The 16,457-nt window shown below is 45.2% G+C and overlaps 1 long non-coding RNA gene across 1 annotated transcript in view; it reads left to right on the forward strand.

Moving 5' to 3' along the window:
- Positions 1–296: 296 nt before the first annotated feature.
- LOC131382166 (uncharacterized) overlaps positions 297–16,457 on the forward strand; it is a 38,372-nt gene continuing 22,211 nt past the window's right edge. The window contains exon 1 of the long non-coding RNA XR_009211414.1: positions 297–680. This is a non-coding gene — a long non-coding RNA (uncharacterized LOC131382166). The remainder of the gene's footprint in view (positions 681–16,457) is intronic.

The raw sequence follows: 16,457 nt of genomic DNA on the forward strand, positions 1-16,457 counted from the left end.
TGGACACTCTGTATCTAGCTAATCTAGTGGGGACGTGGAGAACTTTTGTGTCTAGCTCAGGGATTGTAAATGCACCAATCAGCACCCTGTCAAAATGGACCAATCAGCTCTCTGTAAAACAGACCAATTGGCTCTCTGTAAAATGGACCAATCAGCAGGATGTGGGTGGGGCCCGATAAGACAATAAAAGCAGGCTGCCCGAGCCCGCGGTGGCAACCCGCTGGGGTTTGTTTCAGTGTTGTGTAAGCTTTGTTTTTCATTGTTGTTGATGAGTGTTTGGGTCCCTGCTGTTTTTATGAGTTGCAACACTGACGCAGAAGGTTTGCAGCTTCGGTGTTGTAAGCCAGCGAGACCACGAATGCATTGGGAAGAACAAACAACTCCAGGCGCGCCGAGTTAGGAGCCGTAACACTCAGCGCGAAAGTCTGCAGCTTCACTCGGCTTCACTCGTGAACTAGCAGTACCGTGAACCCACCAGGAAGAAAAAACTCCGAACACATTTGAATACCAGAGCGGACAAACTCTAGACGTGCTTTGCACACGCCGCCTTTAAGAAACTGCAACACACTCCGCGAGGGTCCGCAGCTTTGTTGTTGCAGTCAGACCAAAAACCCGCTAATTCTGGACACCTGGGGACTAAGAAGAGCGCAGGACGGGTTCTGAGTGCTGCTGCGCGGAAGGTAGGTGTGCACAGAGGGATCCTCCACAGTAAGGGGCTGTTCCCTGAACCATGCCCTATTTTTTCACTGCTTTTGGGACCCAGTGTCTGTTCACACCCTAGAGCCACACCATTCCAGCAGCCACAGGAAGCCAGGACTGCTAGGTTGAGCTCAGTGCTTTCGTCAGGAAGCAGCTGTGGGCACTCGCGGTTGCCGCCAGGTTCCGGGCATTATCCTCACATATAAAGGGAGAAAAAGAGGGAATGGTTCCTTTTTACTACCCGATTTCTCCTCTGCTTGTGGTAGCTGTTGGGATAGTAAGGGGATCATGTTAAGAAAAACCTACAATCTGAGCAGGGCAGTGTCCCAGGCTCATGTTGTCACTGGGTCGCTTGTAATCAGCCTTTAGGCTGGGGCTGAAGTAATACATGCCATTGCTGCCCCAACACATCCATATCTGAGGTTTTAATTTGCTTTTGGCAAAAAGGCACGGAAGTTAAGTTGAGCCTAGAAAACTCTTCGCTTGTTCCAGAGTCAGTTCCAAGTAGTAGCAGGGTAAGCAGGCTTGGGGGCGTGCGGACAAGGCCAGGAACCGTGATGTCACTCAGGGATGGCCAAGCTGCAGGCACAAGGCAGCCCCTGATTGTGGGGCCAGAGTGTGTCCGTGGTGAGGTGGTGTGCCCGGCAACTTGCAGGTCCTTTTGGGGAGGACCTGGGGCAAATTCTTTAGCTCTTCCGTGGCTATTTCCATAAATGTAAAAAAGAGATAATAGAGCCCACCTCATAGGTTAAATGGATTCCCACGTGTAAGGCAGTTATACGGTGCTGGGTGTCAAGTGTGCTACATTATAACTGATGTGTGGCCATTTTTTTTCTCTTGAAATTAAAAATATTGCTAAAATTTACTGAACACATGAATGGTCCGGCATTACACAACATGCTGGATAAATGTTGCTTAACAAATTCACCCAGCTTGGTCTCACTTTCTGGGGCTTCCTACCAGTCTTGAACTATCCCAAATGCCTTTGTCCTGAGCCAGTTTCCCTAGAAATTCAGAGCATCTCTGACACTAAAAGTCATGTAGCTCAGCTTCACTGAATGCACAAACGCGCCAGCCAGCATCCCAGGAGATGATTGCTGCAGCCAGGGCTGAACACCTAGTGAGCCTCCCACCCTGTAATGGGAAGGGCCAGGGGAAAGGACTCTGAACACAGGGGGCTACTGTGCTAGGAAGCAAAAGCTTCAGTGGAAGGGACGGCTGTTACCAGTGGGACTGAGCAGTGCGTCTGCTCCAGCATGGAGTGCCCCCTCCCCTCCTTGGGTGCACCTGCGTATGTCCTTGTCTCTCCATGTGGTTGACCTGGGGAGAAGAACCCAGAGCTGCTCTCAGCACGACTCCGGGGGAGCCCAGAGACAGACACACAAGCTCACTCAAGGAAACAGAGCAGGAAACCATAGCCTGCTATGGTAAAAGGCCATGTAGGGTCCTGGCTAGATCCCAGGGACCTGGGGATATTGGGAAGGCAAGGGTGCCTTTTCCTGAGCAGCGCTTTTGGTGAACTCAGCATCCTCATCACCCGGGTCCCTTGTCAGTTACAACTAACGTGTACAATCTGGATTTCCAATAATTCCCAGCATTTCTGTAGTCGTCACTGCTCTGCTAAGAAATCTCCGAGGGCTCCCTGTGGCTCACTGAATTAAATGCAGCCTTTGATGGGATTCTGAAACTGGTGACACAGCTGCTTCTGGCAAGGATCAGACACACGGCCAGCTGCCCTTTGCACACAGAGCCCTGAGCCACGGTCTCCGTGTGAGCCTGACTCGTTTCTGGCACAGACTCACTCTGTGATGCTCCAGGGGCCAGCTGGGAATGCTGCTGCTGCCTCCACCGGCCCGTGGGGCAGGGACGCTGATGAGTGCCCATTCTTGCTTCTCAAGCTCTTAAGGCAACAATTCCATTACCGTCTCTAGTTCTCGCTCCAACACAGGGAGGACGGAATGGCTCTGCCAGTCATCAGATGAGGGGAGTCCACTCAGGGCTGCTAGTCCTTTAGCAAAGGCCACAGCTGGGTGAGCAGCAGAAACGACGTGGGAGCTGAGGCCGGGCCCCACAGCCAACGTGCTTTTGCTCCATCAATTGAGATGATCAGTTTTTCCTTTTAAAAAAATCTTTCCAGAAGGTGAATTACATTCGTTAATTTTCAAACGTTGAACCAACCTTTCACTTCTGGGGTAGACCACACTTGGTCGTGCTTTTTGCCCTTTTTGTATATCGCTGGCTTCCGCTTGCCAACATTGCATCAAGCCTTTACCATGTATGTCCATCAGTGTCACTGGTCAGTAGTTTGCTTTTCTCATAATGTCTGTGTCTGGTTTTGGCGTTAGGGCAATGCAGGAATTAGAACTGGGAAGTGTTTGCTCCTATATGCTAAGAGAGCCCTATAGTGTAAAATAATTCTTTAAATACTTAGTAGAATTCACTAGTGAAGACATCTAGACCTGGAGCTTTTGTTCTGAGAGGATTTTAAACTGTGAAGTCAGTTTCTTTAATACAAAAATATTTGGGTTATCTAAATCTTCCTGAGTGAGCTTCGGTAGTTTGTATTTTCAAGTTAGTCCCTTTCATCCATGATATCGAATTTCTTGGCATAGTGGCGTTCGTAACACCCTCGTAATGCTGGTGGGCTTTCAGCCCAGGTGTCAGCAACTTGTGTCTTCTCTTTTTTCTACACCACTCTAAGGATTTATCAGTTTTATTGGTTTTTTTCAAAGAATTTGATTTTGGTTTTATAGATTCTTTTTCTTTGGCTTTTCTCATTTTCAATTTGATTCCTTTCTGCTCTCATATTTCCTTCCTTGCACTTGCTCTGGATTTAATTTGTTTTCCTTGCCCTCTTTTCTTAAGGTGGAAGGTTCGTGTGTTGACTGGAGACCTTGTTTTCTAGTGAAAGCATTTAATGACGTTCATTTTCCTTTCAGCACTGCCTTAGATGTGCCCCACAATTGTTGATATATTGTATTATTTCATTCATTTCAAAATATTTTCCAAGTTACCTTCTGATTTCTTTTTTGACCCATGGGGTATTTAGAAGTGTGTTGTTTAATTTCCAAATACTTGGGAATTTTCCAGATAACTTTCTGTTTGTTATTTCTGCTTTAATTCTGTTGTAGCCAGAGAACATACTTTATGTGAGTTCAGTTCTTTTAAGTTTGGGTAAGATTTATTTAATAGATGAGCAAATGTTTTATAGTCTATCTTGGTGAATGTTCCATGTGCATTTGAAAATAATGTGAATTATGTCATGTGGCAGAGCATATAAATGTCAATTAAGTGAAGCTGGTTGATAGTATCACTCAGCTTTTCTATGCAGTAAGTCTTCAATGTCCTTAATAGATTCTTGGAAATTGACTGTAAGTGAAACAACATAATGAAACCAGTTGGATCCCAGGCTCATTGATACGAACAAGGGTTAAGTTCCTATGGCATATTCCTGGTCACAAAAACACCACCAAATTTCTAAATAAAGACTCCGCACACTTCTAATACTAAACATTGAAGTAAATGGGAGCCATACGTACATTCAGAAAGATTAATACTAACCAGTAAGATGACTATTAACCCGATTTCTGGTGAGTCAGCAACGGCAGCTGTAGTGGTGGTGAGTGGTGCAGGGAGGAAGGCTTAGTCCTCACGTCTGGTGACAGGCGAAGGTGAATCGTCTGACAGCCACCCCTCACCTGTCCAGCCTCAAACCTCTTTATCACTTGTGTTTTTGTTTCAAATGTCACACTTTTTCTGCCTTTTACTGGCCACAGACCTCAGGGGAGCACGGTGCACCCTTAGCACTCACTGCAACAGGGTACATCAAGGAATACATGTTTGAAAGTGAGAAGTGTAGGAAGCACCCCATCACTGCGAGTTCGAAAACAGACAAGATCAAATATGGTGGGCTTGCCGAGCACTTCCTTACCGCTTTCACTGTCATGCATTTGTATGCTTGTCATACACTTTACGAATTTTTATTTTACAATCATTTGCATTCTTTTTTTTTTTTTTTTTTTTTGAGACGAAATCTCACTCTGTTACCCAGGCTGGAGTGCAGTGGCGCGATCTCGGCTCACTGCAACCTCCGCCTCCCTGGTTCAAGCGATTCTCCTGCCTCAGCCTCCTGAGTAGCTGGGACTACAGGCACGTGCTACCACGCCCGGCTAATTTGTATTTTTAGTAGAGACAGTGTTTCACCGTGTTAGCCAGGATGGTCTCGATCTCCTGACCTCATGATCCACCCCCCTCAGCCTCCCAAAGTGCTGGGATTACAGGTGTGAGCCACCGTGCCCGTCCTCATTCATTCTTTTCTAATGCATTCATTCCAGTTAAGGGTTGTGGGTGGCCCAGCAGCTCAGGGCACTAGGCAGGAACCAACCCTGGTGAGGACACCATCCCATCACAGGCACTCACACTCACGCCTACAATCACCCAGATGGACTGTGGCATAGGGAATAGGCACAGACACACCAGTTCACATAATGTGTACATCTTTGGGATGTGGGAGAAAACCAAAGCATCTGGAGAAAACCCACGCAGACATGAGGACAACATGCAACCTCCACACAGTGACCGTGGGCAGCAATTGGTTTTTTTTAATTGATGGATTTTTCTCAGGAACAGGGTGCAAGCTGTTGGTGGATCTAACATTCTGTGGTCTAAAAAACAGTAGTCCTCTCTTCAAAGCACCACTAGGCAGTGTGCCAGTGGGGACTCTGGGGGTTCTAACCCCACATTTCTCTTCTGCATTGCCCTAGTAGAGGTTCCCTGTGAAGGCTTTGCCCCTGCAGCAGGCTTCTCTCTGGACATCCAGGCTTTTCCAAACATTCTCTGACATCTAGGTGGAGGCTCCTAAGCCTCAACTGCTGCATTCTGTAGACCTGCAGGCTTAATACCACAGGGAAGCCATCAAAGTTTACAGCTTGCACCCTCTGAAGCAGTGGCCCAAGCTATACCTGGGCCCCTTTGAGCCACAGCTGGAACTGGAGTGGCAGGGATGCAGGGAGCAGTGTCTGGAGGTTGCACAGGTAAGTGGGGCGTTGAGCCTGGCCCATGAAACCATTCAGTTCTCCTAGGCCTCAGGGTCTATGATGGGAGGGGCTGCCTTGAAGGTCTCTGAAATGCCTTCCAGGCCTTTTCCCCATTGTCTTAGCTATCAGCACTTGCCTTTCTTTTAATTGTGCAAATTTCTCCAGCAGGTAGTTGCTCAGCACCCCACTTGAATTCTTCCCCTGAAAACGGGCATTTGCTTTTCTACCACATGGCCAGGCTGCAGATTTTCCAAAGCTTTAGGCTGTTTCGCTTTCGGATGTAAGTTCTAACTTAATTCTTTGCTTCTGCATCTGAATGTAAGTTATTAGAAACTCCCAGGTCACTTCTTGACACTTTGCTGCTTAGAAATTTCTTCTGCCAGATACCCTAGATCATCACTCTGAAGTTCAAATGTCCACAGATCCCGAGGGCATGGACACAATCCAGCCAAGCTCTTTGCTAAGGCATAACAAAAGTGACCTTTGCTCCAGTTCCCAGTAGGTTTCTCACTTCCATCTGGGAACTCCTCAGCTTGGCCTTCATGGTCCATATATCACTGTCACCATTTCGGTCACAAACATTCAACCAGTCTCTAGGAAGTTTCAAACTTCCTCCATCTTCCTGTCTTCTTCTGAGCCCTCCAAACTCTTCCAACCTCTGCCCGTCACCCAGTTCCAAAGCTGCTTTCACATTTTCAGGTATCTTTATAGCAATGTCCTACTCCTTGGTACCAATTTTCTGTTAGTCCATTCTCACATTGCTATAAAGAAATACCTGAGACTGGCTAATTTATGAAGACAAGACATCTGATTGGCTCACGGTTTTGCAGGCTGACAGGAAGCATGATGCTGACATCCGCTCAGATTCTGGGGATGCCTCAAGAAGGTTACAATCATGCCAGAAGGTGAAGAGGGAGCAGGCATGTCACATGCCAAAAGCAGGAGCCGGAGAAAGAGTGGGAGGATGCCACATTTTTAAACAACTACATCTCACAAGAACTCACTATCACAGAAACAGCATCAAGTGGATGGTGCTACACCATCATGAGAAATCTACCCCCACAATCCAGTCACCTCCTACCAATCCCCACCTCCAATACTGGGGCTTACAATTCAACATGAGATCTGGGTGCGGAGCACGTCCAAATTATGACACTATGCCACTTCCACAGGGGATAAGAACACTGACATTGTGGTTCTTTTCCATCCTTTGTGCCGTTACTGTCATAACTTTTACTTCTACATAAGTTATAAACTCTAGAGTACATTATTCCTATTTTTGCTTGGTCTTTTTTTTTTTTAAGTTCTGGGATACATGTGCAGAATGTGCAGGCTTGTTACATAGGTGTACATGTGCCATGGTGGTTTGCACCTATCAACCCATCTAGGTTTTAAGCCCCGCATGCATTAGGTATATGTCCTAATGCTCTCTCTCCCCTCACCCCTCACCCCCCTCCCACCCTCTGACAGGCCCCAGTGTGTGGTGTTCCCCTCCCTGTGTCCATGTGTTCTCATTGTTCGACTCCTACTTATGAGTGAGAACATGCAGTGTTTGGTTTTCTGTTCCTGTGTTTGCTGAGAAGGGTGGCTTCCAGCTTCATCCACATCAAAGGAGGTGATATAATTCTTTTTTATGGCTGCATAATATTCCGTGGTGTATATGCACCACATTTTCTTTATCCCGTCTATCTGATAGGTATTTGGGTTGGTTCCAAGTCTGCTATTGTGAACAGTGCTGCAATAAACATAAGTGTGCATGTATCTTTATAGTAGAATAATTTATACTCCTTTGGCTATATATGCAGTAATGGGATTGCTGGATCAAATGGTATTTCTGGTTCTAGATCCTTGAGGAATTGCCACATTGTCTTCCACAATGGTTGAACTAATTTACACTCCCACCAATGGGGTAAAAGCATTCCTATTTCTCCACAGCCGTACCATCATCTGTTGCCTGACTTTTTAATAATCACCATTCTGACTGGCATGAAATGGTATCTCATTGTGGTTTTAATTTGCATTTCTGCAATGATCAGTGATAATGAGCTTTTTTTCATATATTTGTTGGCTTCATAAATGTCATATTTTGAGAAGTGTCTGTTCATGTCCTTGGCCCACTTTTTGATAGGGCTGTTTCTTTTTTTCTTACAAATTTAAGTTTCTTGTAGATTCTAGATATTAGACCTTTGACAGACTGGTAGATTGCAAAAATTTTCTGCCACTCTGTAGGTCGCCTGTTCACTCTGATAGTTTCTTTTGCTGTGGAGAAGCTCTTTAATTAGATCCATTTGTCAGTTTTGGCATTTGTTGCAATAGCTTTTGGTGTTTTAGTCATGAAGTCTTTCCCATGCCTATGTCCTGAATGCAACTAAAAGTAAGAAAAATTCCTTTGATTATATATTTTCATTTTTACAATTTCCAGTGTTCTTTGGTGTGTGTGTAGATACTATTAAAATAACTTCCGTGTAGCATCACTTTCCAATGTAGTTCAGCTGTGATTTTCTCAGCCACTGTTTGCTGCAAATAAATGGTCACGGATAGAATATCTAAAGAAATCTATATTTTATCCTCATTTTTGAAAGATACATTTATTTGGTATAGAATTCTAGGTAAGCAGTTTTTTCTCTCAGTATACTCTTCCCTTTTATCCACAGGAGATGCATTCTAAGACCCTGAGTAGATTCCTGCAAATGTGACTATTATTGAATCCTATATAAACTATTTTTGTACATATAGGTGTATATATAAGTATATATATAAAAAATGGGATCACTGGATCAAATGGTATATATATCATATATACATATATACACATATATGTGTGTACACATATATACATGTACATATATATACATGTATACACACATGTACATATATATGTAATATATAATATATATGTAAACCAAAAAGTGAGCAAGGCAGATCTCAATCCGTTTAGTGGTTTATTTTGCAAAGGTTGAGGCTGCACCTTGAGGGGAAAACATAAGTTACAGTAGGATCTGTGGCCTGTGCTTTTTCCCAAGAGTTTTGAGGACTTCAGTATTTAAGGTCAAAAAGCAAATAGAAGAAAGGAGGAAGGGGGAAAAAGGGCCACGAAGCAAGTGGTTACATTCTTGTGAGGCTTTGTTTAGGACTGAGTGAATCTACGTTTTACACATGAAAAGGAGGGGGTAGAGGAAAAATTAGGTACTTGCCTTGCACTCAGTAAACCTACATTTTTCATAAGACAAAATAAGCAAGTGAAATTACAGCAGTATTTTTGGGAACAAAAGGCAGTTTTTGCATGACTCAGTCCTCAAGCTTAACTTTTCCCTTTGGTGTAGTGGCTGAGATTTTATTTTCCCTTCACACATGCATACCTATGATAAAGTTTAATTTTTAACTTTGGCAGGGTAAGAGAGTAACAACAATAACTCATAATAAAATAGAATAATATTTGATTGTGGCCTTTCTCTTTTGCCCTCTTTCTCAAAATATCTTTTTTGTGCTATACTCACCCTTCTTGTGATGAACAAAGGCTGGAGTGGGACAGCAAGAGATTTCATTACACTAGTCAGAATGACATGCAATATAAGTCTTATAAGTTGTTTGTTTCTGGAATATTCCATTTAATATTTTCAGACCCTGATTGACTGCCAGAAAGGGAAACCGCTACTGAACAAGTTTCACTGTATTGTCTTTGGCCTGCATAATTTTAGATAAGAAATCTGTAATTCTACAGCTGCCTTTTAAGATTTTTTGCATATCTTTGCAAAACACTAGTTGGACTGTGTGTCATATGTGTGTGTCTGTGTGTCGTGTGTGTGTATAAATGTATTTATATTGCTTAAGGTTCTTAGAGTCTCTTAGATCTGTGGTTTGTTGTATTTCATTAATTTTGGAAAATTTTCAGCTACTATCTCTTCGAATACCTTCATTTTGTTTCTCTCCTTCTGGAGGTCCAAATAAGGATATGTTAGACCATTTGATATTCCACATTTCTAGGATGTTGTGTTCAGTTCGTGCCATCCCCCCGACCCCTGGTCTTCTCTTTTATTTCCTTTGGATAGTTTCTACTGACTTCTTTACTACATTATATTCATTCTGCTAAAAGCTCATTGAAGGAATTCTTTATATTTGACACTACTTTCATTTCTAACATTTCCATTCAACTCTTTATTGTCTCCAACTTTCTGCTAAAATTTCCTATCTGTCCATACATGTTGTTCACTTTTTCCACTAGGTTCTTTCATAGATTAGTCGTTATTTTAAAGTCCTATCTGATACTTCCAACATTTGGTCATCTGTGTGTGTGGTCTGTTGATTGCTTGAGTTCTTGAAAATGTTTTTTTCTTAAATCTTTATTGTGTCTCAATTTTTGATTGAATGGCACAGATATGTGTAGAAAAGAATTTACTGAGGTAAATGGCATATACATTTGGAAATACGCAGGCTCTTCATTAGGGTGGAGGATAGAGTTAACTGAGTCAGCAGTTGAGCTGGGTTTGTTTTTGCTTTTGCTTTCATTACCTTTAGTGGCTGTTAAAACTCTCTAGCAGTGGGCTTCTGTAGATTTTGCTAGATAGAGCCCGGGTGGTAGAGAATTCCACCCTCACCTTTCAGCAGTCTCTGCAGCCCCCCTCCCCACCATAGACGGGGGGCTATGTTTATGCTTGTTTTCCTCCCCTGAGTAGACTGATGCTGTCACTCAATGTTAGGCTCATATCAAGCCTAATATTAATGATGTTGGGGACTTTTCAGTTCTCCAGGTCCAGCCTCAGTCTCAGGCAGGATCTGTGCACCTGGGTCCTGAGAGTGGGGCCGTCTAGTGTACTTCGCTCTCTCACCACTGTCTCTATTGATATTCCAGGACCCATCTTTGTTAAGGATTTAGTCAACCCTTAGAATTACAGACTCTCAGAGCTGTTTTTAATAGTACTTTCAGCTTTCTTGAGGTATAATTGACATTTAAAAATTGTATGTATTCAATATGTACAATGTGATGTTTTGATACACATATATATTGTGAAATGATTTCCACAATCAAGCTGGTTAACGTACCCATCAGCTCACATGGTTACTTTTTGTGGTGAGAATACTTACGATCTACTCTCATAATGAATTTCAAGTATACAATTCACTATTGTCAACTACAGTCACCATGCATACATTAGGTCTCCAGAATTTCTCAGAACTGCAATTTGTGTCCTTTGACCAACATCTACCCCTTTCCTCCACCCGACCCCAACCCATGATAATCACCCTTCTACTGTTTGAGTTTGACTTTTTAAGATTCCACATACAAGTGAACATGTGGAATTTATCTTTCTCTTCCTGAGCCTGGCTCATTTCACTTGGCATGACATCCTCAAGGTTCATCCATGTTGTATGCAAATGGTAGAATTTCCTTCTTTTTGTGGCTGAATAGTATTCCATTGTGTAGATATACCACAGCCTCTTTCCTCATCCACCTGTTGATGCACACTTGCACTGTTTCTGTATCTTGGCTGTTGTGAATAGTGCTGTAGTAAATAGAGTGCAGACACCTCTTTGAGATAGTAATGTATTTCCTTTGGATAGATACCCAGTAGTGGGATTGTCAGATCATATGGGGTAGTTCTATTTTTAGTTCTTTTAGGAACTTCTATACTGTTCTCCATAATGGCTAAAGCAATTTTCATTCCCACATTGTACAAGGGTTCCTGAAGAGGAACTTCAAGGCTAACTGGTCCAACCGTTTACCCAAATTCTCTGTCTAATTGTCTGGCCTGTGTATTCATATCTCCCAGAGATAATGGGACTCTCCAGCATTCAGGGCAGCCTATTTTATCTCTGGGCAGCTCTGATTGCCAGATTTCTCTCGTGTTAAGTTTGAATTGGTCCTTTCATAATTTTCGCTCATTAAACCTATCTCTTTTGGCTAAATGTAAGCTTATTACATGTTCTAATGGCAGCTCTTCTAATATCGGAAGACAAATATTACTCATGTATTTAAAAAGTTATTGAGTGTCAATGTGCCAGATACTAGAATAGAAACCAGGGAATCAGACATGGAAAAGGCATAGTCTTGCTTTCCTGGATCTCAAAGTCTAGTTGTAAAAGCTTGTAACTGCAATGTAATGTGGTAAGAGTGATGGCATACATTTTCAAAGAGCATTTTGGGAACACAAAGAAAAGCATTTATTTGTGGGGACAAAAAAAGAGTTAGGAATGGCTAAGAGAGCTGAAACTTATGGAGAGGTCAAATTCGTCACATATATGAGAAAGGAAGGACATTCCAGGCAACCAACATTATTAGCAAAAGGTTGGAGGTGTGCAACATGGAAATCACAAAAAATCCAGGTGTGGATTCTGGTACGTAAAGAAAGGAGTGAAAGCTAAAGCAGGCAAGGTGGTCAGGAAGCACATCCTGCAGGGCTGTCTGCTGTATTCTGTATGCAGTAAGAGCATTGGAAAGTCTTGGTGGAAGAATAGCATAGAGTATGGTATCCAGTATCCAGATACAGAAATACTTATCACACTGTGCTGCGGAGGTTGCATTTGGGGCGGAAAAGGGTGGTGGGAAGCAGGGAGGCCAGCTGGTAGGTTTTCCTGATGGGAGGTGGCCAGGGCCTGCGTCAGCCAGAGCAGTGATGATGAAGTCGTCGCCCACTGGACAGGTTGCTCCAGAGTGAAGTTGGTGATGGGTGGTGTTTGGCCAGGTGGGGAGGCATGAGGGAGAAGAACACGGGGGAATGGCTGGGTTTGTGGATTATGTGCTGGGTGGACAGCAGTGTACCCCCGACACAGACAGCTCAGGGGAGCCCTGACTGAGGGGCAGGGAGGTGAAATCCGCTTTGAGCCCAACAACTTTGAGATCCATAAATTACACGGGTGGTGCTTAGCAGGCAGCTGGGCAGGTGAATTTGAAGTCTGAGAGAAGAAGGGGTCAAGGGCATCTTGGTGGCTAATACTTTAAGAGTGGGTTGGACCCCCACCGCCACCCCACCATTACAGGTACAGCAAGTGGGAAGCGTAAGCAGAGAAGTGATTTCTGGGGGGAAAGCCTGGTGATTGCTGGAATTTAGGGGCTGTGTGGAGGAAGAGAAGCCTAAGAAGGAGATGGAAAGATGAGGAGGAAGGGCTCAAAGGGAAACAGGAAGGTGCGGTTTCACTGAAGCCATGGGGCCAGAGGAATGTCAGAAAGCAGGAAAGCATGGACTTCACCTTCAAGATGTCAATAGCCTTGCTTGTCAGACCTCTTACTAAAATGCTGACCCGGAAGTAAAGTCTCACTGCACCAGCAGCAAAGGCCTGCAGGGAACATAATGCCGGATGCAGGAGGACGTGGTGATGCCCTGGAGGCAGGAGGATGCCGGAGAGATACCCGGCTCAGACTTCACTTTGTTTTCCAGGCAGAGAAGCGCTGCCACCTCTTCCCCGGCACCTGTCTGGTCCTAGCGCCCAGGCAGGCAGACAGATTTCCCTCCATGGGGGAGTCTGACACCTGCAACCACGTCGCAGCTCTTCCTCCTTTTCTACATTTAGGAAAAGGGTGCACTCCTAGGAAACAACCATGCAGAAAGGGGATGTGTGGGGGCTGACAGCTGGCAGTGGGGCTTTAACTTCTAGCAGTTATTTCTGAGAAAACAATGAGAGTGAATAGATATGAAGTACTAAGGAGTTCATTCATCACAAGATCATTCTCCAACAAGGAAAATGGGCAACAATCAACGTTCCCAAAGGTAGGCAAGTCCACGCCATGCAACCCAATGCAGCCACTAAAATGAATGTCTTCATACTTTTAATAAGGCAAGATGATCGTATTTTAAAGGTGGTTGCTACGTTATGTATTATTAATTCCTTAACATAATCCATGTAATATATAAGCACAGAAGAGTCCGGAAGGCTATACAGTAAAACGTTAATAGTGGTCTCTAGGTACTAGGACTATGAGTTTTGTTTTGTTTTGTTTTTTGGTTTTTTTTTGCTTACCTTTATTTTAGTATTTTCTTCAACATTTACCAAAACAACTTGGGTTATGAAAAATTATTTGAAGGACCGATCAAAATGTCCAAAAGCCTCATGAGATAAGATCTGAAACGTGGGTATGACCTGGCAATTTGGAAGCCACTGGTCATCTTAGGAGACTTTCATTAGTGAGCAGAGGGTGGAATACAGGGGATTCCAAAGCCAGTGGTAGGTGGTGACTGAGTGTGGGAGGTGTCTAATCTTCTTTATTTTTATTTTATTTTTTATTATTTTTTTGAGATGGAGTTTTGCTCTTGTTGCCCAGTCTAGAGTGCAGTGGTGCGACTTCGGCTCACTGCAACCTCTGCCTCCCGGGTTCCAGTGATTCTCCTGCCTCAGCCTCCGTGGTAGCTGGGATTACAGCTGTGCACCACCATGCCCAGCTAATTTTTTATATTTTTAGTAGAGACGGGGTTTCACCATGTTGGCCAGGCTGGTCATGAACTGCTGACCTCAGGAAATCCACCTGCCTCAGCCTCCCAAAGTGCTGGGATTACAGGCATGAGCCACCGCACCCGGCCTCTAATCCTTTTTAAAACAAACTTAGCAGAGAATGGGCTAAACCAATCAGCAGTTGGGGTGGTCAAGCTGCCCCTAATGCTTGTGCACCCCTAAAGCTGGGGTTGGATGTTGGGAGGTGTCTGAGAATAAAGAAAATGAAGATTGAGGCGTGGCCTGAAGAGAGGTGAAGTCTGCCATGGACACTGTGGGGGCAGGGCAGGAAGCAGGCAGGGACAGGGCTGGCCTGGACTTAAACATCCAGCTGGAAGCTGATGGGATCCAGGAATCCCAGGCAACATCTCACCAGGAATCCATCCGATGATACCCACAAACTGGGAGAATTCAGCAATGGTTTAAAAAGTCGGCTGTTTGCAGAGGTGAGAGAAGGTCCTGTGGAAACACAGGACACAGCATGGGGGGGCAGGGGCGGGTGCAGGCTGCAGAGCCCCTCCCACCCGAGGGCCTGGAGGAGGAAAATCAAGGACAGACTCGCCTCCAGTGCAGAGGGTGACCGAAAGGACAGGTGGCCTTCCAACCAGGGGCACGGCTGCTCCCGCCACCTGCCCATCCTCTTTCTCCTTTCTCCTGTCAGGTTCCTGTCGTTCACAGGCATCCAGGAGCCAGAATGCTGGGTGCTGGTTTGCCAAGGCAGAGGTCAGAGCAGGGAAGCCTCGGGGCACAGATGGAACATCCAGCTCCCAGAGGCCAGTTTAGGATTGGGGACTGAAAACCAGAGCTGGTGACCTGGCATTGATGAGACCCAGGAATTTCGATCTTATATTGCTTGGTGGGTCTTCAAAGACATTCAAATGGCAAGGACTGGGGTAGAAAACGTGACAGTAACCTGTGGAAATCTACGTCTGGTATCCTCTCAAGGAAGGAAGTGAGGCAAGCTTGGCAGTTTATGGAGAACAGAGGAGGGTTTCTATGTTGTTACGAACTGCACGAGTTGGCTGAGCTCAGTCTATCACGTGTGTGGTGGGCACATGGCCAGACTCTATGTGCCCTGGACTTCGGTGTGGTCTTAAGCGTGGGGGCTGAGCCAGGCTGAAGGAATGTGGGCAGGAGGACCGTGTCCTGGCCTGGCCCTCCCCAGAGGAGTCCTGCCGTGCAAGCCTCAGGTTTCCCATTTCCAGCTGAGGACTGGGTGGAGAGTGCGCCACAGGCCAGCCCCGGGAGGAGGGAGCTGCTATTGAAAGGAGAGCCTCTCGGGGGCAACCTGACCAGGAACACCACCACACCACGCTGGACTTCTATGGGAGCAGGTTATAAACTTGTATTGTGTCAAAGTCACCACAATTTTCATGTTGATAGAATAGCTGGACTTTCCTTTAGAATGTTATTCTTCCTGGGTCAGGTGAAAGGGGGACAGTGAGGAAAGGGCTGGATCCAAGAAGCCCTGTTGGAAAGCATGGGCAGGACAGGAGGCTGGCCAGGGAGGAGGCACGAGATGGAGGCAAAATAATTCAAGAAGGTTTCAGGGTGAGTGGGGGATCTTTGAAGGAGAACGCTATTCATGGCAACAGGAAAATGAGGAGTGAAATGCATCTGAGGCTGAAGAGCTTGGCTTTGTCATTTGAGGCCACTGCGTCCTGGCTGTCCATGGAGTTGGCAGGCGGCATTTGCAGATGAGACCGGAGGAGGTTAATTTGGTCTAACCTGCGTTCACTTGCTTCCTGAGGACAATGAGTTCACCGAGGCACAAACGGTTCTCTTGAGTCACAGGGACGTGCCTGCCTGTGGTCAGGGGATGGTGGGAAGGAATCAGAATGACACTCAAGCCTGCGCCAGCAGTCAGGGACCCACTAGACACGGTGCGGCCACATGCTGGTTCCGGACCAGCCATTCGTTTCTGACTAGCAGGGCACTTCACATACAGGAGGCATGCACTAATAGTTGTCGGAAAAAATAGATGAAAAAAGGAGTTAGAAATGAATCTGTTTCCTCAGAGGTTTTTGAGGTGTTCCCTCTGGTAAAATTCTGACTCAGGGCACAAGGCTCTTTGTAAGTGGGAAACGCACGTCACCCATCCTCAAGTCCAGAGATCCATCCTGACCCCAGTCCCATTTTGGAGAGTTGTCAAACCGGTGACAGCAAAGAAGAATGAGGGCTCTAGGTGGGCTTAGTTGCACAGCTGACAGTGGCGAACGGGAATGGGCACAGTCTTTTTGGCGAGGTTCCTAGAGCTAACTGGAGACCGGACCAGCCAACGTGCAGCTCTGACGGCCGCTC

Source organism: Hylobates moloch, unplaced genomic scaffold (genome assembly GCF_009828535.3).
Source record: "Hylobates moloch isolate HMO894 unplaced genomic scaffold, HMol_V3 SCAFFOLD_20, whole genome shotgun sequence".
In the NCBI taxonomy this organism is placed as follows: Eukaryota; Metazoa; Chordata; class Mammalia; order Primates; family Hylobatidae; genus Hylobates; species Hylobates moloch.